This window comes from Lingula anatina, chromosome 6, assembly GCF_051362555.1.
Source record: "Lingula anatina isolate TDL-2025a chromosome 6, LinAna3.0, whole genome shotgun sequence".
Lineage (NCBI taxonomy): Eukaryota > Metazoa > Brachiopoda > Lingulata > Lingulida > Lingulidae > Lingula > Lingula anatina.
Window position 1 is genome coordinate 16,027,795 of NC_141772.1, and position 24,696 is coordinate 16,052,490.

At 35.2% G+C, this 24,696-nt stretch overlaps 2 long non-coding RNA genes across 3 annotated transcripts in view; one reads left to right on the forward strand and one right to left on the reverse strand.

The window, feature by feature from the left end:
• The window catches only part of LOC106171728 (uncharacterized), a 52,463-nt gene extending 32,596 nt beyond the window's left edge, over positions 1-19,867 (reverse strand). Inside the window, exons 1-4 of one of the 2 annotated variants that reach the window (XR_015334973.1) lie at positions 19,634-19,867; positions 17,724-17,824; positions 16,439-16,526; positions 16,088-16,229 (exon numbers count right to left, since the gene is read on the reverse strand). This is a non-coding gene — a long non-coding RNA (uncharacterized LOC106171728). The remainder of the gene's footprint in view (positions 1-16,087; positions 16,230-16,438; positions 16,527-17,723; positions 17,825-19,633) is intronic. The other variant, XR_015334974.1, reaches the window with a different exon arrangement.
• LOC147761246 (uncharacterized) overlaps positions 11,037-24,696 on the forward strand; it is a 381,866-nt gene continuing 368,206 nt past the window's right edge. Inside the window, exon 1 of the long non-coding RNA XR_015334975.1 lies at positions 11,037-11,408. This is a non-coding gene — a long non-coding RNA (uncharacterized LOC147761246). The remainder of the gene's footprint in view (positions 11,409-24,696) is intronic.

The window sequence follows — 24,696 nt, forward strand, 5'->3', positions numbered from 1 at the left end:
GGCCTTCAAGCCCGTGGAGGTTCTAAGTCGCACCTTGGAAATGTCAATATGTGAAAAATTAAATTTTCACAAAAAACTGTTTAATTGCCAGAAAAATTTACCAAACAGACTGCATTGCCTACTGAAGCTGTATTTTAGACCCATGTTTCTTTCCTGTAAGTTTGAGAACAGTAATTGACATGATTTTTGTTAAATGGTCATCATGGGAGCAGTGCCCAAAATAGGGGTTTCTTCAAATTTTGATGCAACATTACATAATGTTTAACAGCATAATGACCATCAATTTTTAATTATAAAATATTAGTATCACGGATATTCAGGAAATGTGACAAGCAAAGGTCGTCAGGATCATGGAACTTCAAAGTCACACCTTGAAAATGCCAATAAGTGAAAAATTAAATTTTCACAAAAAACTGTTTAATTGCCAGAAAAATTTACCAAACAGACTGCATTGCCTACTGGAGCTGTATTTTAGTCCCATGTTTCTTTCCTGTAAGTTTGAGAACAGTAAGTGACATGATTTTCCTTAAATGGTCATCTTGGGAGCAGTGCCCAAAATAGGGGTTTCTTCAAATTTTCATGCAATATTACATAATGTTTTACAGCATAATGACCATCAATTTTTAATTATAAAATATTAGTATCATGGTTATTCAGAAAATGTGACTAGCAAAAGCCTTCAGGCCCATGGAACTTCAAAGTCACATATTGAAAATGCCAAAATGTAAACAATACAGCACTGTTCTGAAATGGGTTTATTTCCATTTTTAACACTTTTTAAACATAAAACAAAATAAACAGTTTACTGCCATTTTTATATGACCAATGAAGAAAATTGATGAGATGGGAAAAGTATCAATAGAACAGTTTTAAATGCCCAACTTCCTCCATTCTGAGATTCTGAACATAGTGGATGAATGCATCTGACAAACTGCAATGATATGAGTTTATTTCCATTTTTGACACTTTATTACACAATACATGATAACAAGTTTACCATCATTTTTACAAAATCAACTAACAATGTTGTAAAGATGCAGGAAATGCCAAACAAACACATTTACGTATCTTATTAGTTCAATAATGAGACTGTTAACATGCCTAAGAATTGAATGTGAGGAAATGTGAAAAAACAGCATTACCTTTTAAAATAATGGACTGATTATGCTGATTTTCAAACTCAACCTGCGTTTTAGTAAGATTGGCCCCTCCTGTGAGTATAATGACAATTGGCCAATCTGTTTTTCTTATATTGTGTTATCAGTGTTGCATATATACTGAAAAAAGTGAAAAAAAAACAGCATAAATTCCCTATAAGTGACCCGATCGTGCTGATTTTCAAACTTGACCTGCGTATTATGAATATTTATCAGTTCTGTAAGTTTCAAGCCAAAGGGTAAAACAGCTCTTCATTTATTGTGTTATCAGTGTTGCAAAAATGCTGAAAAAAAGTGAAAAAATAGCCTAAATTCACTAAAAATGACCCAATCATGCTGATTTTCGAACTTGACCTGCGTATTATGAATATTCATCAGTTCTGTAGGTTTCAAGCCAAAAGGTCAAATGGTTTTCCATTTATGGTGTTATCGGTGCTGCATATATGCTGAAAAAAGAGAAAAAATAGCCTAAATTCACTAAAAATGACCCAATCACGCTGATTTTCGAACTTGACCTGCGTATTATGAATATTCATCAGTTCTGTAAGTTTCAAGCCAAAAGGTAAAATGGTTTTCCACTTATCGTGTTATCGGTGCTGCATATATGCTGAAAAAAGTGAAAAAACAGCATAAATTCCCTATAAGTGACCCGATCATGCTGATTTTCGAACTCGACCTGCGTATTATGAATATTCATCAGTACTGTAAGTTTCAAGCCAAAAATGGTTTTCCACTTATCGTGTTATCGGTAAAAGTGCACGACGGCGACGACGGCACCGACGGCGACGATGACAGACGCAGATGATGGCTATATGTACAGACACATCTGTGTCTGTACATAAAAATAAAGCTCTGTAAGTCTCTGTAAGTAAGCTAGTGTCTTAAGTCTTTGAGATGATGCCCAAATCTTATCTGGCTGCACTTCCATTAAGCAAAGTTTTTATGGTTGATTTTTATATAGCTGATGACAGCAATTAAAAGAAAAATGACTTTCGTAAAGATATATTAAAATTTATTTCCAAAGAGAAAAATACTCTGTTAAAAAATCAAGAACTTTTTTTCTTAATTGAATAGTTAACCTAAGCTAGGCTACTACTGTACGTCACAGTGGTTGATTTTTATATAGCTGATAACAGCAATTAAAAGAAAAATGACTTTCGTAAAGATATATTAAAATTTATTTCCAAAGAGAAAAATACTCTGCTAAAAAATCAAGAACTTTTTTTCTTAATTGAATAGTTAACCTAAGCTAGGCTACTACTGTACGTCACAGTGGCTACAAAAAGGCTTTTTTCACGTAACCTTACACATATTACCTTCAAATTATTTTTTAAAAATCCTACATCACTTTTTAATTCTGCGTCTGTCGTCGCTGTCGTCGCCGTCGTCGCCGTGCACTTTTACCGATAACACGATAAGTGGAAAACCATTTTACCTTTTGACTTGAAACTTGCAGAACTGATGAATATTCATAATACGCAGGTCAAGTTCGAAAATCAGCATGATCGGGTCACTTTTAGGGAATTTATGCTGTTTTTTCACTTTTTTCAGCATATATGCAGCACCGATAACACGATAAGTGGAAAACCATTTTACCTTTTGACTTGAAACTTACAGAACTGATGAATATTCATAATACGCAGGTCAAGTTCGAAAATCAGCATGATTGGGCCATTTTTAGGGAATTTATGCTGTTTTTTCACTATTTTCAATATAAATACAACACTGATAACACAATATAAGAAAAACGGATTGGCCAATTGTAATCATACTCACAGGAGTGGTCAATCTTACTAAAACGCAGGTTGAGTTCGAAAATCAGCATAATCAGGCCATTATTTTAGAAGTTATACTGTTTTTCACATTTCCTCAGATTCAATTATTAGGCATGTTAACAGTCTCATTATTTAACTAATAAGATGCCTAAAAGTGTTTGTTTGATATTTCCTGCATCTTTACAACATTGTTAGTTGATTATGTAAAAAACATGGTAAACTTGTTATCATGTATTGTGTAATTAAGTGTCAAAAATGGAAATAAACTCATATCATTGCAGTTTGTCAGATTCAATCATCCACTATGTTCAGAATCTCAGAATGGAGGAAATTGGACATTTAACACTGTTCTATTGATACTTTTCCCATCTCATCAATTTTCTTAGTTGGTCATATAAAATGGCAGTAAAATGTTTATTTTGTTTTATGTTAAAAAAGTGTTAAAAATGGAAATAAACCCATTTCAGAACAGTGCTGTCTTGTTTACAATTTGGCATTTTCAAGGCGTGACTTTGAAGTTCCATGGGCCTGAAGACCTTTGCTAGTCACATTTTCTGAATATCTGTGAAACAAATATTTTATAATTAAAAATTGATGGTCATTAAGCTGTTAAACATTATGTAATATTGCATCAAAATTTGAAGAAACCCCTATTTTGGGCACTGCTTCCATGATGACCATTTAAGGAAAATCATGTCACTTACTGTTCTCAAACTTACAGGAAAGAAACATGGGACTAAAATACAGCTTCAGTAGGCAATGCAGTCTGTTTGGTATTTTTATTTATGTATTTATTTATTTATCTGGCAGTTAAACAGTTTTTTGTGAAAATTTAATTTTTCACATATTGGCATTTTCAAGGTGTGACTTTAAAGTTCCATGATCTTGAAGACTTTTGCTTGTCACATTTTCTGAATGACCATGTTACTAATATTTTATTAATAACATTTGATTGTCATTATGCTGTTAAACATTATGTAATGTTGCATCAAAATTTGGAGAAACCCCTATTTTGGGCACTGCTCCTATGATGACCATTTAAGGGAAATCATGTCACTTACTGTTCTCAAACTTACAGGAAAGAAACATGGGTCTAACATACAGCTTCAATAGGCAACGCAGTCTGTTTGGTAAATTTTTCTGGCAATTTAACAGTTTTTTGTGAAAATTTAATTTTTCACTTATTTGCATCTTTATTTTCTGTTCTTTGTCTGTACATTTGACAGCTTTGCTGCCTTGTTTAAAGATTGTTTTGGAAGTTGATAGTTAGCCTATTACTACCTGAATAATCATAATAGGGTCCATTTCACAGATATTTGGACCAATCACCCTGGGGAGTCTCACTAAATTGCTATCAACTTGACCGGCTTAAATGTCTGTCACGCCTAGTAAAGCTGTTAGGGGTAATTATCTTTACCACATAGCTGATTCGGTACGTGTGACAGACATTTAAGCCAGTTAGTTTACAGCAATTTGGTGAGACGTCCTAAGGTTGGATCAATCCAGATGAATCGATCTAGGCAAGGGAATCCAGTCTTAGTGAAAAAAAAAAAAAAAAAAATACAGCAAATGCTGCACTAAGCTTTGTCTGAGTGGGACACTTTGTAGCTAGAGAATCTTTTCAACTTTTGGATAAATTCCAGTTTGGTAATGCTCTGAAGTTACAGCTTCAATCCTGTCGGAAAAATTGTCTAAAAATTGTCACCTGAGTAATAATGTGTCAAGTTATGTAGAGCATGCTGTATCACACTACCACTAAAATAAATAAGTAAATAAATAAATTAAATAAATACAGAAAGAAACAAAGAAATAAATAAAGAACAGGCAAACACACATGCAAAGTCATTTTGTTCTATCAGCTTTGGAACAGTGACCACCATTGGAGGCAATTACTGTCATACATATTAATTCAAAACTGTTTACGGTGACATTTATGCATTAAGTGCTCTAAGGCAGTAGTAATCTTCACCTTCTCTAGTTTTATTACAAAATAATTAAATCTTTTCCAATCTCATTAATGTCATGCTGCCCCCCACCCCCCCCTTTCTCACTCTTTCATAGTCCAAAATCTCTCAATTTTCAGAAATTGCATTTACAAACAAGGCTACATGCAAGTTTGGCTGACACCATGTATCAGGTAGATTGTAAATATTCTTATCAAGCCTTGAGAGACACATAATATACTATAATATACTTAGTATACACATAGAAAACACAGGAAATAACTGTTTCAGTTATCTTCTCAGCATCTATTTCCCTTTACTACATATACTACTTGTACTAAATGTCATTGATTCAGACACGAATTACAGCATACAAAAACAGGAGAAGAAACACACGTACAAGGAACAACTGGCAAGATTAACCTTTTTATATTGAGCAATCATAATATCTCACTGGCACACATTATAGTAATATCAGAACTCATTCATTAATTCAGTTACAATAAAAAATATAAAAGGTCCACACTCAGATTATTTAAAGGTCTTAACTTGTAATTGTAACCAAAATATGAGGTAGTTATAAATGCAGTAGACTCCACGCAGTAGACTTCTTTTAAATAATGTACAAAAGAAAAAAGTTCCATGCACATGTAATAAGCCCTCAAAAATAAAATAATATAATGATGTCTTTTTTCTAATGGGATTTTGAGAGCATATATGCCATAAGCTTGATAATTTATATGCTGTGTAATATGTACATGTAGATGTGCATACTTTTCCATAGTGGAGTTCCCCTTTGCCAAATTTAATCCTTACTAGGGGTTGGATCATAAATACATAGAATACTTGACCAGGTATATATAATTGTAATGCACTTAATATTAAAATTCAGAATAAATAAATACTTAATTTTAATTCAATATTTTTCATTTAAAAATGATCGACTGGTAAAACTGCCCTCGTTCCAGTGTTCATATTCTGCAGAACTCTAAAACGAGGCCGTGTCAGTAATATCTATAAAGGGCAAGCTTCAACAAGACTCATCACAAAAAGCTTCAAGCTGAACAAGGTGTCGGTAAAGAATTATCAAATGTAAATAATATCATTCTTCTTTAATATGTGCCACTTAAAAATAACTAACAAAATGCATTTATGCACATCGAAGCATGCAAGAAGATAACTTTCTTGAGAAGCCATTTTGTTTATCAATAGGTATATATCTGTACTCGATAAAAATTGTATCAGTACCTGTAAGATTTGACAAGTAAAAAGACACAGTCTGGCATCTTCTATTTTTTTAAACTGCAACCTAAATATATATGAATACTGGATGCTTGCTGAATAAAAGGAACAGTAAGAAATTAAGTCAATCCCAAAGGCCAAGGTTAAACAACTATACTTTTCTACACACATGTAACTTTTTGCTCACTTCACGGTTTTCATTCTAGGTGATCATAAATAAATTCAGAGTTGACCTCTGAAACTCCTCTACATGGCAACAGGTAAAGCCATTGATCTTGGTATGATAAACAATTTAAATGTCCTAGAAAATCCTGGTTGCTGGATCGTACATGTACTCCTTATAATTTTTAATTATACAGATGGTACAATAACAGCTGTGATATCATCAGCAGCAGAGGTTCTCTTCTCTTCAGAGACTAGTTATGATCAAGATTTGCTTAAACTTCAGACTTTGTCATCCCATTTGCATGATTTGTGAAAATGAAATTTTACCCCTTGTTCATAAATGTCACTGTAATTCTCACAGAATTCACTTTCTGGCAAATTTTCAAAAAGGAACGAATGGTGGGTGCATCGATCATCTCTCAATATCTGGTTAAAATACCTCCTTAGCTCATTTGGTTACTTAATAATTATTCAAAATAATGATTGTTCCTTACTTTGTTGGTGGAGTGTGTTATTATCATATTTTTGGCTTATTTCATTTCAAGTCCTTTGAATATAATCAGACACAATTTCATGTAGGCACTGGTGAAGGGATTGCTCACAAAACCAAAGATCAGAATGCTGAGCAAAAGGCCTGGAACTCAACAACTGATTCCAATAAGAGAACAGCACAGGCAGAAGGAAGAGACAGACTAGAGGATTCACAAAGTGGAAAACCTGCTACCTCAACCGCAAAGCATACAGGTGTTTTGATGTGTGGAAATGCATCCCACCACCACATCAAATATGTCCGCCGACCTCCAATAGAGGAAATGAATGAGCTCAAACCACTGAAACCAACTTGGAATCCGGAACATAGATTTAACAATATACAAGCAAGCGATGATATGGATTTTTTTAATCTTTTGCCTTTTTGTTAAAAGTATAATATTGGGATCAGACAAAATGTCATGCAGGAGGAAGAGTCAACCCTTTAGAAACTATTTGAAGAATTCATTATCACTAGCTGTGCCTTATAAAAGCTGAGAATAAAATTGTCCTCAAGGACAAGACAAAATTATAAATAAAGATGATGATAAGATACTTCAATTTGTTTTTATCTATAAATTGCTTTATCATAGCTATTAAATTGTCTCCAATGATGAGAAGCTAATACAACCAGATCCAGTATGTGTACACCAGTTACCTTAGTAGAAGTGGTAATAAATAATAATAATAATTATTATTATTATTATAATTATAACTATAAATAAATAATAAAAACTAGATGGTGCCCATGGGTAGCCATGTTATGTCCCTGCACTTCTCAACATATTAAGCGCAGCTCACCATCCCATGAATATTTATTATGAGCATCAAATATTGAATAGTGTATTAAGTATTATATCTTCATCCCAACTCTATCAATTGATTGCAGAAGTTCACAGAAAACACAAAGTGGAAAGAAATATAACATCAGCCAACCCCCTGTTGCACTAAAATTCCACCATGCCATCTCTGACAGCTAGGAGGGCTACCAATCACAGGAGGAATTCACAGAAAGTACACAGTCAAAAGAATTTAGAATCAACCACCCCCAGGGGCAGCCCAACTTCCAGGCATGCTAATATTCTGAAATGCCTATGCACATCCCTTAGGACAGGTCTACCAGTCATTAAAGTTACAATTTCCTGACTGTAATGGTCTAGGAGGTGATAGCAGATATTATGATATGATAAAATGCAAAATCCCCCCCCCCCCCCCCCCTCCTCCAGACAGCCTAACCTCCAGTTGAACTAAATTTCTGAAATGCCCATACACATCTATGAGGACAGGTCTACATGCACCAATCACCAAAGTTTCAGCTTGTAAACTTAATTGTCTAGTAGGAGATTATAACGTGAACAGAATTTAGAATTGTTTACCCCCAGGGAAAAGCCCAACCCCAAGGAACACTAAGAGCGCATTCTCAACAAATTAAGCCAGGCTTTACAAAGCCAGTGACCTAAAAATGGCGGACGTACATGAAAGAAAAAACGCCTAATCTTTTAATAGTCTCTCCGCCTCTCACACGCCTCCCCACACGTCGTCCCTGCGGGGTACAGTAATTAAATCTCGGCTCCGAACATTAATATTTCCGTGAATATCTCTGGTGATATTATCTCCGTAGATAGTCGATTCATTGCTGCTCTACGGGCCAAATTATTCCTTTTTGTCTCTGTTTTCAAAGATAATAGAACAGAAGAGCTTTTTTCCTTCGATCGCCTTCACCCGCCATGCTTTCTTCACCAGGAGTTTAACTGATGAGCATGCGCACTTAATATTTCTCAGGTAGCTTCCGCATGGCGAACGGAGACGCGATTTAATTACTGTACCCCGCAGGGACGACGTGTGGGGAGGCGGAGAGACTATTAAAAGATAAGGCGGTTTTTCTTTCATGTACGTCCGCCATTTTTAGGTCACCGGCTTTGTAAAGCCTGGCTTAATTCGTTGAGAATGCGCTCTAAAATTCAAAAGTGCCCATCCCTTAGGACAGGTCTACAAATCACCAAAGTTTCAACTTCCTAACTCTAATGCTCTAGGAAGAGTTCACAGAAACAAAAAAAGTGACAGGGATTTAAAGTCAACCACCCCAAGGGACAGCCAAACACACAGCTAGGCACCCTAAATTCTAAAATGCCCATGCACATTGCTAACCACCGGTCTACTAATAAGTTTCAACTTCTTAACACTGATGGTTTAGGTGGAGATAGATGAAATTACAATGTGAAAAGAATGCTGAATCAATCATCTCCCCCCCCCAGGGCCAGTCCAATTATATATATCATGATGGTCCCTTGGAGGCAGTTGTGGATAACATTGAATAGATAATTTTTAATAAATCACAAACCAAAAGTTCAATGAAATGTAAAGTTTTTTTAGATTCAACTGCATTTAAAGAAATATGAGCAATTGATCACAGTTTTATAAGAAATAAAGAGACTAAACAACGATTGCATTATGTATCCTTGTTTCTTCATTATAAATTATAACTTGTTTAATGTAATATAGATATGATGTTTACAAGGTAAACTACAAATTAGATCAAATAATTATCTCATTTTCAATTTGATTAGATGCCCAAATGATCCAATGCATTACTGTAATACATACCTTCCTCAATCCGATTTTTCTACACTCTGTACCCTTCCACTATGCTCCTGAATTTAAACTGTCTTCAGGTCTACCCAACTACCAGACTCGGCACCTAAGGATCCTGAATTAACCGGTAAATCGGACCAAGCTACCCGTTTTCAAGGTGTGTGTCAGATCGCATTTCGGAGTATCATCCCCCAGAGCAAATTTTGTAGCACGACTGCGGGCTCATCCACGCTCGGCTGAACAACCTTAAACTGTACTCTTACTTTAGAGTACTCTATTTTATTGTCTCTATGGGGATATATGGGGACTTTACGACATTCGGTTTGAATGTTTTAACCACTTTTGATAGGGCTTTTTTGCATTGTATAAGAGTAATGTGGCAGTCTAAGGTTCATCTAGGTGGCTTTCAAAATTATGCAGCTGGTTTTAAAATCATATAGCGATTTTACGACAATCGTTTACTATCCAATCAAGGTGACAGCCGAGCATGCCAGGGCTCATCCTGTCGGTGTTCTGGCTGATACTCCGAAATGCGATCTGACACACACCTTGAAAACGGGTAGTGTGGTCCAATATACCAGTTAATTCAGGATCCTTAGGTGCCGAGTCTGGTAGTTGGGTAGGCCTGGTCTTGATATCTGTATACTCATTTGGTGCTTGTCTCATATAAACAAAGACTTAGACAGGATACCACACATCTGATAACACCTAATAGGCGGTTACTGTTACTAGTGTAACAATAGCTACAGGAGTAGTGACCTAATAATAGGTGCCAGGCTAACAAAAGAAATTCACAGTTGTTGAATCTGTGGTTATGGCTGGTGGAGTAGGGCATTCTCTAGCTAACATCAGTTGACTGTTAAACCTTACAAGTGATTGAGCATGGTTTATAATAAAATGTATCTTTATAAACATATTAATTTGTCCTTGTTTCCCATCCTTTATGAGGGACAGTACTATACCCATAATGTTCACTTATGCTTTTACATTATATTTTATATATTAGGCAGGATTGCACTTTCACTTTTTAAAACAGCCAAGGTCAGGTAAAATCTGATTAGATAAGGTTGACTTTCAATATAATAGAAGAAATATGAAGTGAATATGATCACACAAAAAGTAAAAATACATTATATACTGATATTAAGACCAGTTTCATTATTTTTCATTCAACCCGGCTTTATAAAAAATCACTATATGAATTAGCATAGGATTTCCTATAGGTTCCTATAGAAATTCCTATAAGATTTCCTATAGGATCCTATAGGAATTTTTGTAATGGTCTGAAAATATATTAAAAATTAAAATTATATACTGATATTTAGACCAGATTCATTATTTTTCATATATTCCGTCCTTATAAAAATTCCCTATATGAATTAGCATAGGAGTTCCTATAGGTTCCTATAGAAATTCCTATTAGATTTCCTATAGGATCCTATAGGAATTTTTGTAATGGTCTGAACATATATTAAAAATTAAAATTATATACTGATATTTAGACCAGATTCTTATTTTTCATATATTCCGTCCTTATAAAAATTCCCTGTATGAATTAGCATAGGAGTTCCTATAGGTTCCTATAGAAATAATTCAAATTCCTATAAGATTTTCTATAGGATCCTATAGGAATTTTTGTAATGGTCTGAACATAAATTTAAAAAATAATTTCAGCTTCAATGATTTGGTACAAAAACATTCCTAATGATAAAATATTTCTCCATAAAAGATTACTTTACAAATGATCAATTTTTCAAGATTTCTTTAAAATAGAAATTAAAGAATTTCTATAGAATCCTATAGAAGACTATAAGATTGTGCATTACAAACAATAAAAAGCATTTTTGCTTTTAATAGTGATATATAATTGACAATTCAACTGATAAAATTGACCTATATCAAATATCTATTGTTTAGAATGATATTTGTTTATAAGTTATGTATTTTTCTCAAGATTTTAACTTACAACAATTTCCTATAGGATCCTATAGGAAATTTTCGTAAGGGTAGTTTCTGAAAATCAGCACAAATGTATTTTTTTCAGAAAATTTCAATTTTTTAATTGGAAAATTGTGACCTGTTTGACCTTGAAATAAAGGTCAAAGGTCAAATCCAAAAGCATATTTGAAATCTCCACATATGACTATCAGTCAGCCATTTGCAGAAATTTTCCCCATAATTCAATCCTTCAGTTTGGGAGATATTAAGTATTTAATTTTGCAAATTTTGCAACACCTAGACTCATGCACCGACAAAGCCCAAAATTTACATGGACTGAGTTGAGATTATATGTGACCTAAAAACAAGAGATAGGTATGCAGGCTCTTGTAGTCTAAGGCTCTATTCCCATAGATTTTAGATCGATCTATCCCCGCAGGGAGTCTCACTAGATTACTTTCAGATAACCCGACTTAAATGTCCGTCCCGCCTACTACAAGCTGTAAGGGTGTAATTAACTTTCATGTCCGCCCGGCTGACAGCTATATAGCGTGAACCCCCAGGGAGTTAGGTCGATCTAAAGTAGGTCAATCTAATCTATGGAAATGGGGTGTAAGAGGAGAATTAAGCAGTGACGGTGACGTGGCAGCAGAGCTGGTGGATGAGACCACCGGTGGTACAATTAACCTCCCCTTGACTTAGTTCTAACATATGCTAATAAATTTTCAGAAATTCATTTGTCAATCTTCCCATAAAAACAAACATACAGTAAGGCAACTTTTTTCTGGAAACTCTCCCGAGTTTGTCCGATGATTTACAGAACTTACTTTTTTAAGGCACTCAAGGCAAGAAGTATCAAACCAATCAAAACTCACTAAACAAGAGGAACATAATGTATATACAGGTAAAAACTGTTAGTAGCTTTCTTAATTTATACATGATATAAAACCCATTTTCACCTGAATTTTTACACATTAAAATTCAGTCTGTTAACATTAACCTGTTTATAAAATATTTTTTCATGTTCTATACTGTATAAAAACTGGTACTGGTAGCTTTTCTTTTAGAACTGAGACCCTTTATATGTTTCACAGGTCTTCTAAATAATGAGACAATTCAATTACAAAATCTGTACAAGGGTATTAAAAATCCTATAATACACTTACTGGGGTAGCGCTAGCACTTTATTTTTCGCTTAGCCAAATTGCCACCTTTTTGTCAATTTATAATCCAAATGGTTTCAATTTGACTAGCATTAATCAAATCAAGCTCTTTTTTTGTTTAGCCAATTTAAGTCAGTTTTAGCATTTGGCTAAATTGGCGAGTGTTGGCGCCACCCCAGACTTAGTATGATTACCTGAGTATATATTAAAAGAATTTATCCCTCATACTCCTACTCCTAATCTTCCACCCGGACTTTAACACAGCAACTCTTAATCCCTGTTTTTTTCAAAACATTTTCCACAATGCTTTTATATATACTGAAGCTATTCACCAAAGTATGCCTATGTATATATATACCTTTTGTAAATAATTGTACCTAGCACATTACGACACAGTCTAGCTATTTCTGGTCTACAATACAACGAATAATTTTCTTTATAATATGTTTTCCACAAGTTATGGTTCACAGCAATTCAAAAAGATTTTGTTGCCACAGAATAACAATTGCACTAATTTCCCATTGTCATTTGAAAGATATCAACACCTTTGAAAATATATCTTTTAAAAATACAAAACCCTTACCTGTTGCCATATATTTTGTCCTGTAGTGTAACATACTAACATGCTGTTTTGGAAAAAATATAAAAAGAAAAAGCAAAAGTTTTATAACACATCAACTTTAACCATACATCAATGTGAACATATACTAGTACAGTTATACTAGTATGTTACAGGTAGAATGTTTGACTTTTAACTTAGACTTTAGTCAAGGGCATAAATATTAGGTTGCTGTTTGACCATATCCTTATCTACGACCCACATACTTTCTGTTTGGCAGAACACCAGACACTTAGGCCACAAGACATAATTCATGCAGTGGTTGACATGATACTGATTTGATTGAACCCTACAAAATGCCACGACTGACCAGGATTTAAAACAGGCCATACAAAATCACCAAAGTTGATGTATATACATACTAGTACATGTATGAACTGTAGTCTATAAGGTGTCCCTCATTATAATTTCAAACCATTTCCATTTTCACAAGTGTAAATTTCTGCCTATAGACATTTTGATAAAAAGATGATAAATTAAGATATATTCAAAGCCGTTAACCACACTAAATGTGCCAAATTTTCGCAAGAGTCATCAATAAAAAGCAAAACTATTTGTCCTTTTGGATTAAACCTTCTAACCAAAAGGAACATCTACAGTGTATATATATATACTGCCATGGCAGTAATAGGGCTCATTTAACTTTGTGTGTTTTTGACAAGTCTGGCTTGATTTCTGAGCCGTACTCACTCAGGCTCTTGTGAGTTTCCTGTGACAGTAACAGTCAAGGCAACAAGAAAGTAGGCATCAATATAACTGTTCCCATTGGCTGGCCAACTCACCACATTGACAGGAAAAAAAAGAGTTCAACTGAAGTCTAAGGCTTCGTTCACATGGAAAGTCTATTTTCTAAAAATCTAGTTTCTATTTGCGGTATATCTTGTGATCACGGTCTGTGCCCTGAATATAACATGGCGTAATTATTAATTCCACGAGAATTAATTACAGCTTTGTATAAGTAACTGGCTCGTGCTGCCAGTAATTACGCCGCGGGATATTCAGGGCACAGACCGTGATCATAAGATACCGCGAATAGAAAATAGATTTTTAGAAAATAGACATTCCACAACATCATTGGATATTCATTCATATAATTGGCAAGGAATATGGAGTTAAAAGACCCAAAGAAACTGTTGTCACAGGGGCATCTGAAGTTCTTTACACTCAAAACATATTATCGGCCAGACCTAGCTTATGGACAACTTGGGAGGGGTGAAGGGGGGTTATAACATATACATGGTCACAAATTTTGTCGCTCACTGACTGGTCGATAGCGGTCATGTGCATATAAAATATCAGATAATAGAGAACGGTCAGTGAATAAAGGTTTAGAAATATTTATGAAAAAGTTTCACTTTAGAGGTTGAACCAGGACTTCTCACTACCAGGTGTGACATGTTAGCCACAAGGCCATCATGTCTGGTATGGCACGTGGCCATAAAAAATAAAAATAAAAAAACTATTTGAGTGTTGAATGAAAAGGTGCTAAATTATCCATGTAGCTGAAACAAACAGAAGTTCAGTCACAGAAATAAAAACAAACCAAATATCTACATCATTTCCAAACCCACAGGAAAAACAGATTTAAGAATTAGAAAAATACACGTTTTTCTTTTCTCTGGCATGATAAGCCTGACAAAATTAAAAGCATTTAATTTGTTAAAAGACTATAAAGTTGGGTGCATGAAAATGGTAAGTGTGAGGCACTTCCTAAAGTCGTTGAAATTCCATGGGTGAGAAGACTTATGTTAATTGAAAATAAAGAATGGAAAAATACTACTATTTTAGCTAAATATGGAGACAATGAGAAACTAATCACATGTGATACAGAATATTCATAGATTTCTAGATTCAATCCTGTATAAAACCCATGTTAAAACTTACGAAATGTAATCACTTTTTGAGAAAATTGTCCTTTTGTTCATAAATTCAAATTCACAGACTAATTATCATACCAGGCTGTTTCTGTTTTCAGCTCTTCTTCCATTTTACTAGATTGGCAGTCCTCCAATAATATTTGCTCCACGTTAGACTGCCTTCACCTATCATCAACAGGTTTGCCCTGGTCTTCCTCTATATTTCATTGAAACCTCTGGGAATGTCCCATTACAAATTTAACTATAATAATGTTAATCGATCTCTTCAAATGCTTTCCAGTATGTGTCTTATCTTGATTACATATAAGGTAATTACTCTTAATCTTTTCAACTGGCGAAAATGATCAAACTTTCAGACACATAATTTTAGTATCACAAAAATTGTATTTCTATTCGCACTTGTGGTGCTTTTACTGCATACTGGTAGAATAAAACTATAGAGAAGCCTGATTTTTTATTTTGCTGCTACCACTTCAAGAAATCATAACTTATATACAGTACCTGTAGAATTCACAATTTTACCCCACTGAAAAGATTGAACAATTACCATATCTACCTTTCCTGAATATGAGCACCTGGTGTTGCTATAGCAGCTGTCTACCTGCATGGAAAACAGCTTTATCATAAATTAATACAGCATTCAATACACTTGAATCTGGGACTAAGACAGATGTTGGCATTATGTATCTTTGTGATTCTGATAAAAGATAAAGGCAGATTAAATGTGAGTGACAATCATACATTTAGAAAATTCACCAAATGCTCTGACTTATGGACTGATATGATATCTACAAATTTATCAGGGTATAGCAATAATCACGCTACAGAAATCATATGCAGGACACCCTACAGTATACCAATGGAAAACTGCATGCTCACTATAGGAAATGTTTATACTGAATTTTAATTCAAACAATCAATATTATATTCAATTACTTACATATTCAATACATATTGAAAAATCTGCTGAACAAAATTAAATTTTCACCAAATCATAGACAAACTGACTGCAAATATTTTTTTTAAGTGTTGTCAACATAATATATGCATAATGATAAAATATGAATAACTCCGAAACTGGAACTTACATTTAACAACAGACTGATGCTGTGGTCTCAACCCGCGGCCTTTTACTAGGTAAATGACCTGGATGGACAGGTCACCTGATCTATTGTCATACAGCTAGGAATAGTCTCCAGTGTTCCTTCCCATATGTACGAGAGGTTTCACCTGAAACAATTAAGGAAGGAGGCATGTCGCATCACCTGAACGTCAAGCTTGAATTTTTTCCACCAGTTAATTTATCTAACCATCGCTAGTCTATGGTAAATGTAATAAAAATAGTATATCTCTCAAACTAAAGCTGAAAATCTGCAAATTCAAAAGAATACTCAGATATGACCATAGGCACATAAATATTAACATATACTGCGTCTCACCTGTAAAAGCTCCATTCTCCACATCTAGATACACGTAATCCAAACAGCTTTTAGCACAGTCAGTATTACCAGCTGTCATGTCATATTTCTAAAAATGATCAATATAATAATAATACGTCATTGTCTCCATTATACAAAACACATACTGGTATGCTGGCCTCAATGTGAAGTGCAATTAATTAAGGGGAAAATGATTGATTTTTACTTTGAGTGGGACACTGAACACAGTGTATGAGTGAAATATTCATTCTTGCTAAAATAAAATTGACTTTCATTTTTTTTAACCATAAGACATTAACTGTAAATAACATAACCTATAATTTTTAATGTGAAATACTCATAATTTTCATTTTATTTGATAAGACTGAGCATGTCCAATGAAGCACTTTTAAATTATTTATATAAGCATTTAAGCACTCCTATATTTATATTTTCTGATATATGCACTAGTACATATCAGAAAATGTAAACAGGAGTGTTGAAAAGGAAACTTCATGGCAGCACTTATCAATAAAATTGTCTCACTTATCATCTCTATGAACTAATAAAATTCTTTACTGCACATGCAGCTAGGTCATGAAGGGAAGGATGCTTTTGGTTGGAAAATGCCTGCATGCCCAGAATTAAAATAGAGGTGAAGATCTACCAGTAGGGTCTAGAGTCCCACCCTATTTCTAAAGTTAACACAACTAACTTAGGTAAGAATCTCCACTTTTTCGGTGGAAGAATCATCTCTGCATTGCACCGTAGGGGCCGTAGCAATAGTCCGAAGGTTCATTGGTCCGAATATTCACTATAGAACCTTCGGACCAATGAACCCTTGATTAAAAAATCGATGAAAATGTTACCACTTTTCGGACCAATGAACCTTCGGACCAATGAACCTTCGGACTATCGAGACGCCCCCGCACCGTATTGCGTATTTAATTAAGGGACACCGCTAGTAAATAGCTAGTAAAAGTGTAATGCATTGTGAATTTCATCGATCATGAAAAGGAGGGTGCATGTAAACAAAGCTCATGTTGAATATTGGATGTCCAACGTTTTAGGATAAACAAACCTTATGCAAAGTAATAAAGCAGTCAAGTTTTGAATAATTTTAAAATTTCAAAATTCTTGTACAGCCCGCCTTTAACAGTATACATGGAGAAGCTGTAAAGAAATCAAAGTTAAAATATCTTAACAAGCACAAATTACATATGAACTTTGTTTAAATCATCGTTTTGAGATAAATTACAATAACCCGAGAAATTAACTGAATAATCTGCAAATGGTCGGTATTTGCCTCACATTCCTCTTTCTCAAATTTCTGCATACTTTCCTCTTTTTGCAACAGCAATGCGGTAGGTGTTCCCAAGCACAAGACAGACCAAAGTGAAAGCCCATCTACCAAAGTAGGAAAACTCAACGCGATGAACCTCATACATATGAAATGTATTACATAATTCATTCATTATTCTCTTGTTCATGTACGCATTTCCCCATCGATTGCAGTCATTTTAATTAAAATTAACATGCACGAAACTCAAAGTGCCAACCTTCTAGCGTTAACAAACGTTATCGTTAATCATTCTGTTTCAAGCTGCTAAGACTTTTAAGAAAAAATCGCTGGCAGGGTTTTGGAGTATAAAATATGATGTCTATAAATCGGTGTCGAAACGGTGATTGTGGGTGCTCAGGTAAAAGTGAAATTTGAGAAACCGATTTTGAGATTTTACACAAAATCGCAATTATGAAGTCACCCGTAAGATAACATAGGCCTAAATTTGTAAATGTAAATCATTGTAGTCACTGAACATTGAAGATTTATCTATTACCCCAAAAATTCCATGTAGGGCAGTAAATAAGGAGTCTTGGGGGAAGGGTGACAATATCCATAAGATTGCAAGCCAATTGGTTGAAGTTGCACAAAAAGACCCCATTTCCAGAGATTAGATCGATCTACTTTAGATCGACCTAACTCCCTGGGGGTTCACGCTAAATCGCTGTCAGCCGAGCGGACACGAAAGTTAATTACCCCCTTACAGCTTGTAGTAGGCGGGACGGACATTTAAGCCGGATTATCTGACAGTAATCTAGTGAGACTCCCCGCGGGGATAGATCGATCTAAAAGCTCTGGGAATACAGCCTAAGTTAAAAGAATGCTACTTGAATTTTGAAACTACTGTACAAGCGATAAAAGATGACATTTTGCTACTGGGATTTGGCATATGGAATAAAGGAATATCGGAATCTTTCAGTCTTAAATTTTGGCACATTATGTCTATTGTTTGATCTTAAAATAGGCCTACGTCGTTTCTTATTCACAAATCCAATTGCTTAAAGCTGTTTATGTACATTCTAATTTGGAGGTAATAACAAGTTAGAATTAGATATAATAATAATAATAATAATAATAATAATAATAATTACAAGACCCATATGAAGTAAAATTTTAGTGTGCATACGTTGTGGGGTGATCTGGTGCAAATAGGGGGAATGGGGGTAGAATCTTAGTGTAGCCTACTACATTTAGATGAATGTAGCAAACAGTGTCTTTTAAATGCCCCCTGCCACCTGCGCTTAGGCCATATTCTGTTAAAAAAAAAACGGGTTGGGGATTCCTCTCCAGCTCTTACACCAAAGTACATGCGTGATAATGCCTAATGATCAAAACAAATAAGGCACAAAAAACATAAGAGATAAATGCAAATAACATAAGAGGAACTTGTGAACAGCTAAGAACCTTGGAGCGTAATCAGAACAGCGGACTAACAGATCCAATGACCAAACATGGCGATTTACTAAAAAAAAAAAAACTTGCTGCTAAATTCCCAATTAGATACTGAATAGATTCCCTGATTACAGAATAACGAGGATTACAGGATTGCTCAACAAGCATTCAAGTGGGTCGGTCATATTTGATCTGCGGATCGTACATGGTCGTACATGAAAGAAAAACAGCCTAATCTTTTAATAGTCTCTCCGCCTCTCACACGCCTCCCCACATGTCGTCCCTGCGGGGGGACAGTCATTAAATCCTCGGCTCCATTGGGACGACACATGGGGAGGCGTGTGAGAGGCGGAGCGACTATTAAAAGATTAGGCGGTTTTTCTTTCATGTACGTCCGCCATATTTAGTCCCCAGGACTTGTAAAGTCTGGCTCAACTCATTGTGAATGCGATATTATTCTGAATGAGCTTTTAAATACTTACAATGAGGACGTCATGATCCTTTCGCTTGTTTCAACTTGTTTCGAAGAAGAATAGCATGCTTTGCGTGTTTCTTTGTTCCTCGTAATCTCTGATTTTAATTATCATTTTAAGGAAAGTTTTTGCAAGTTTGATTTAACAACTCATACAAAATATTTTGGATGCTTTTAATTTTATTTAGCAACAATTTTTAAACTGCAAAAAATAATAACGATAAAACCGTTACGGCATAATGAAAATATAGCTATAATATGAAAAGCTAGTCAAAATTCTAATTTCAAGAAGGGAATAAAAATCGAAGGGGGTGGGGGGTCAGGATCTCCCTGACCTCCCTCTAAATCCGCCACTATTATATTATATTATATTATATTATATTATAATATAATAGTGGCGGATTTAGAGGGAGGTCAGGGAGATCCTGACCCCCCACCCCCTTCGATTTTTATTCCCTTCTTGAAATTAGAATTTTGACTAGCTGAATCATAGTTCTAAGCCGTACCAAATGGCACCACTCTAAAATACCAAAATTTTTCTGGGCCCTTCATCGGGCCCGGAACCCTCGCCAAGTGGGAAGGGGGAGTCGGCTTCGCATTCGCGCCCCCTCCCTTCAAATATTCCTGGATCCGCCCCTGATATAAGATATTCAGGGCCGGATTTACGTATGAGCAGACAAAGCACCTGCTTAGGGCACCACGGCTAAGGGAGCCCCAAGCTACCAAATAAAAAAATGTATATGTATGAAAGATGGGAAAGTAGAATTGAGAAAAATAATGTTTTGATGGCAGAGGGAAAAAAGGAGCAATGTGATTACTATGTTAATGAAATGTGAAAGAATACACTCCCTCTAAAAGTTGATTATACGTTCACAACAACATTTTATGCGAATACAGTGGTATACACTACAGTAGGGTATGTTTTATGTGGTGTAGACCATCTCCCGGGTGCTCATACCGTTTTCGCAGGCTGCAACCCGCAATATGCCACAAGTTTGGGCTTACCTGTTCTGGTGGAGGGGGGGGGGGGCACCATGGTTCTTAGACCCAGGCCCGTAGCCAGCAAACTCAAAAGGGGAGATCTTTTTCTGAAAAAGTGGACCTTTTACAATGAAACTTATGTGTACCTAGATAAAATTTAACCCAAAATGGACCTTTTACTGACAAAAGGGGTGGTTCTTTCGAACCCCCCTGGATACAGACCTGAGACCTAAATCCGACCCCGAATGCAATACAACATAGCTCATTACTGCGTTCGTACCTGGTATAATAGTTGTCCGCTTCACGAAAGAAGCAGTACTAGTCTCTTGTAACTTAGTGATTGGGCCTGGAGTTATTCTGGTCGAAGATTCTTGCAGTTTTGTTGACAATGGGCGTGTTTTTGCCGGAAGAGTCGTTTTTACCGAGAGCGTGGAGTTGCTTGGTTCTGTAGAAATGGGGGTTGTTGAGCGATTCGCAAAGCCGCAGGCGGCGCCCAGTATTAACACGTCGTCAATGGCGATGTCGTTTAGATAACTAGGTCCACGAACGGCTACAAATTCTAGGTTCGCTGTATCGGCAGGGATAGTAACTTTCGCGTTTTTCCATTCTAGACCTTGGTTTCCTTGAAAACAGAAAATCATAATAATTATATTTAAGTTTCATCTAACTGGCTGCTGTATTTATTTGTCAAGTAGATTCTTTGAATAATAGTCCGGTGGCTTAAGGAAAAAATCGTGACACGGCGGATAAAAGCACCAAATTTGGCATGTAGTTACCTTTTGACATTCTAAATCAAATTAGAGCTGTAGCCCTCTCAAACAATTTACCGTTTGGTCAAAAAATCCAAAATGGCCGCCAATTTATGGAATTCTTTAGAAATATGTACATACCCATGTTTATTTTTATCAAATAAATTATTTACTCAGAGTTTTCCACACCCTTATTTCCCATTTTATTCATATATGTCAGATAGTAAACAAGTTCCCTTGGACTTTTTGAAAAAATCCAAGATGGCTGTCATATGCCATAGAAACAGCCATAGGAAATCTAGTGCATAACTAATACCAGCTATAAAGATACGTTGTGCACTATCAAATTAAGTCTGTTTCTCAGATTTTTGTTACCCACATAATATGTTTGTGGTGAGAAACTGCGAAGTGTTCTTGGGCATTTTGGAAAATCCAAGATGGCTGCCATGTGCCACAGGAATTCTAGTATACGGGAGATTCAACTAATGGCAACTGGAAAGATTAATTTTCCACTATCAAATTAAGTTTGTTTCTGAGTGTTTTCCACATCCTTTCCACCCACACAATGTATGTGGTGAGTTACTAACATGTATTCTTGGGCATTTTGAGAAAATCCAAGATGGCCGCGATATGTCATAGGAATTCTTCTAGTATTACAAAGGGTTAGAACTAATGCCAGCTAGGAAAAACATAATTCACTGTCAAATTCAGTTTATTTTTCAGTGTTTTACACATTATTATTACACTGTGATACATATCTAGCAGGTAATAAATGTGCATTTTTGATCATTCTGAGAAAATCCAAGATGGCCGTCATTGGCCATAGGAATGCTACTGGAATTACAACTGCACATCCATGGCTTTTCATCTACTACCAGGGTGAAATTGTGTTTGCTTATTAAGTTTTGCCCATCCTTATTACTCCTATGATATATATCTGGTGGGGAAAAAGTGTGCATCCATGGATATTCTGAGAAAATCCAAAATAGCTACAATTTGACATAGGAATACTAATGGGTGGGTTTCAATTGCGGCATGTGGTTCATTATACAATTACATTACCATGGGTTTGTTTTAAAAATAATCTACATTTTTCTTTCCATTTATTATTACCCCTATGATGTAAACCTCGTCTGTAGCATGTGTGTATCTTTGGGTATTCTGAAAAAATTCAAGATATCTGCCTTTTGTCATTAGAATATTCGTACACATAATCAAATAATGCCAGAGATACACTGAGTACAATTTAAATGTAGTTAACTTTTGATTGTTTTTAAACGTTTTCCCTTTCATATCCTATTTATCCTTATGAAAGACTTTGTGTGTGTGTAGAAAGTGTATGTATCCTTGGGTACTATTCGGAGAAAACCGAGGATAGCTGCCAGTTGCGATAGGAATATATCATTCAAATGCACAGAGGTGTCAATTAATGGAACAGTTCAGACATTGATTCCAACATGAAATAAAGCCGTTTGATGTTCAAACACGTTGACATCCTTATTAACCTTACTCTATATAAATCTGGGGTGTAGCAAGTGTGCATCTAGCGTATTTGAGAAAATTCAAGATTGCTGCAATTCACAATAGGAATAGTACAGTCAACTAGTGCCAGAGAGACATTGGGTTCATTATAAAATGATTTTTGTTTCTTGGTATTTCACATTCTTTTTGGACTTTGAGTTATCTATCTGGTGGATTACAAGTGTGTACCGTTAAGTATTTTGACAAAATATCATAATGACCCTGATTTGCCGTAGAAGTGCCTATAAAATCCAATGCACCAGTTTTCCTATGGGGAAAAGAAGGCCATCTTGGATTTCCCCAAAATGATCAAATATGGACATTACTTACCTAACAGACATGTATCATGGGATAATAATAATAATAATAATAATAATAATAATAACAAAAAGAAAAACAACTGAATTTAGCTTCATTTTATATTGAGGCCTATCTCTCGCAGGTATTAACTTAACCCCACCTTCTATGGCTATTGACAGCCATTTTGTTTTGTTTCAAAAAGGATACACATAACATTCTCATCACATATATATTATGTGGATTAAAAAGATGTGTAAAATACTCAGAAACAAGCCTAATTTATCAATTAATATTATATCTCCATGGCAGAAGAAGCCCTATGTGTATACTATAGTGTTTCTTTGATATGGCGACCATCTTGGATTTTTCTCGAAATGCTTGAGAATAAAGGTTAGTTACTTACCAAAATATATTATTTCTGTAATAAGGCACTCAGAAACAAAATTAATTAGATAGTGGGCAATGCATCTTCCTAGTTGGCATTAGTTGAAAACCCTTGTACATGTTCTAGTATTCCTATGCCATACGGCGGCCATCTTGGATTTTCAAAAAGTCCAAGGACACTCGTTTTTCATCTGACATACATGCATAATATGGGTAATAAGGATGTGGAAAACACTGAGAAAATACTTTATTTGATAAAAATCAACAAAAGTATGTATATATTTCTACAAAATTTCACAAATTGGCGGCCATTTTGGATTTTTTGGCCAAACGGTAATTTTTTTTCCGTGGGCTACGGCTCTAATTTGATTAAGTATGTCAAAAGGTACCCACATGCAAAATTTGGTGCTTTTATCCGCCGTGTCACGATTTGGCCATTTTTTTGCCCTAAGCAACCGGAGTGTCGATTGACATGCAAAAACTCTTGCTGTATTTCTATAGTAAATACACACACGCACACACACACACACACTACCTGATATTGACCATATACGGATGGTAGAACCATTGCTTCCACGACCTATAATCTTCAGTAATCCCCCAGTGTCACCATGATAAGAAAGAAGGTGATACCAAAAGTACAAGCAGCGCGTAGTCGTGGATCTAGGCATTGGTGGAAACTGAAGTCTGGCCTGTGAGTCTGGAAGGACCCTACTCGCCTCCATATACATGTAGTATCCATCTGAAAAAAAAAAGTTAATATATTAAATCGATGGATGAGTAAATGCCCAAATAAAGAAATAAACATATTAATAAATGGATCAATGAATAGATAAATAAGTAAAAATGGTGTGTACTATACAGTGGAGATAAAAACTATTGAATTTGAATTTTTTGATAGATGTAAAAAAAACTTGGTGAATTCTAGGCCCATGAAGCCGGATGATTTATATACTTACACATTCACATGTCAGGTTAATAAATACATAGATACTATACTCCCCTACCAAAAAAGTGACACCCCAACCGCAATTACATTGTTCATACATTGCTACTAGGGTACCGCAATTTTTAATTTTTAATATAACGTAACAACTAGGCAACAGTGCATTGTGTAAATCGGGGATATGAGTAGTAG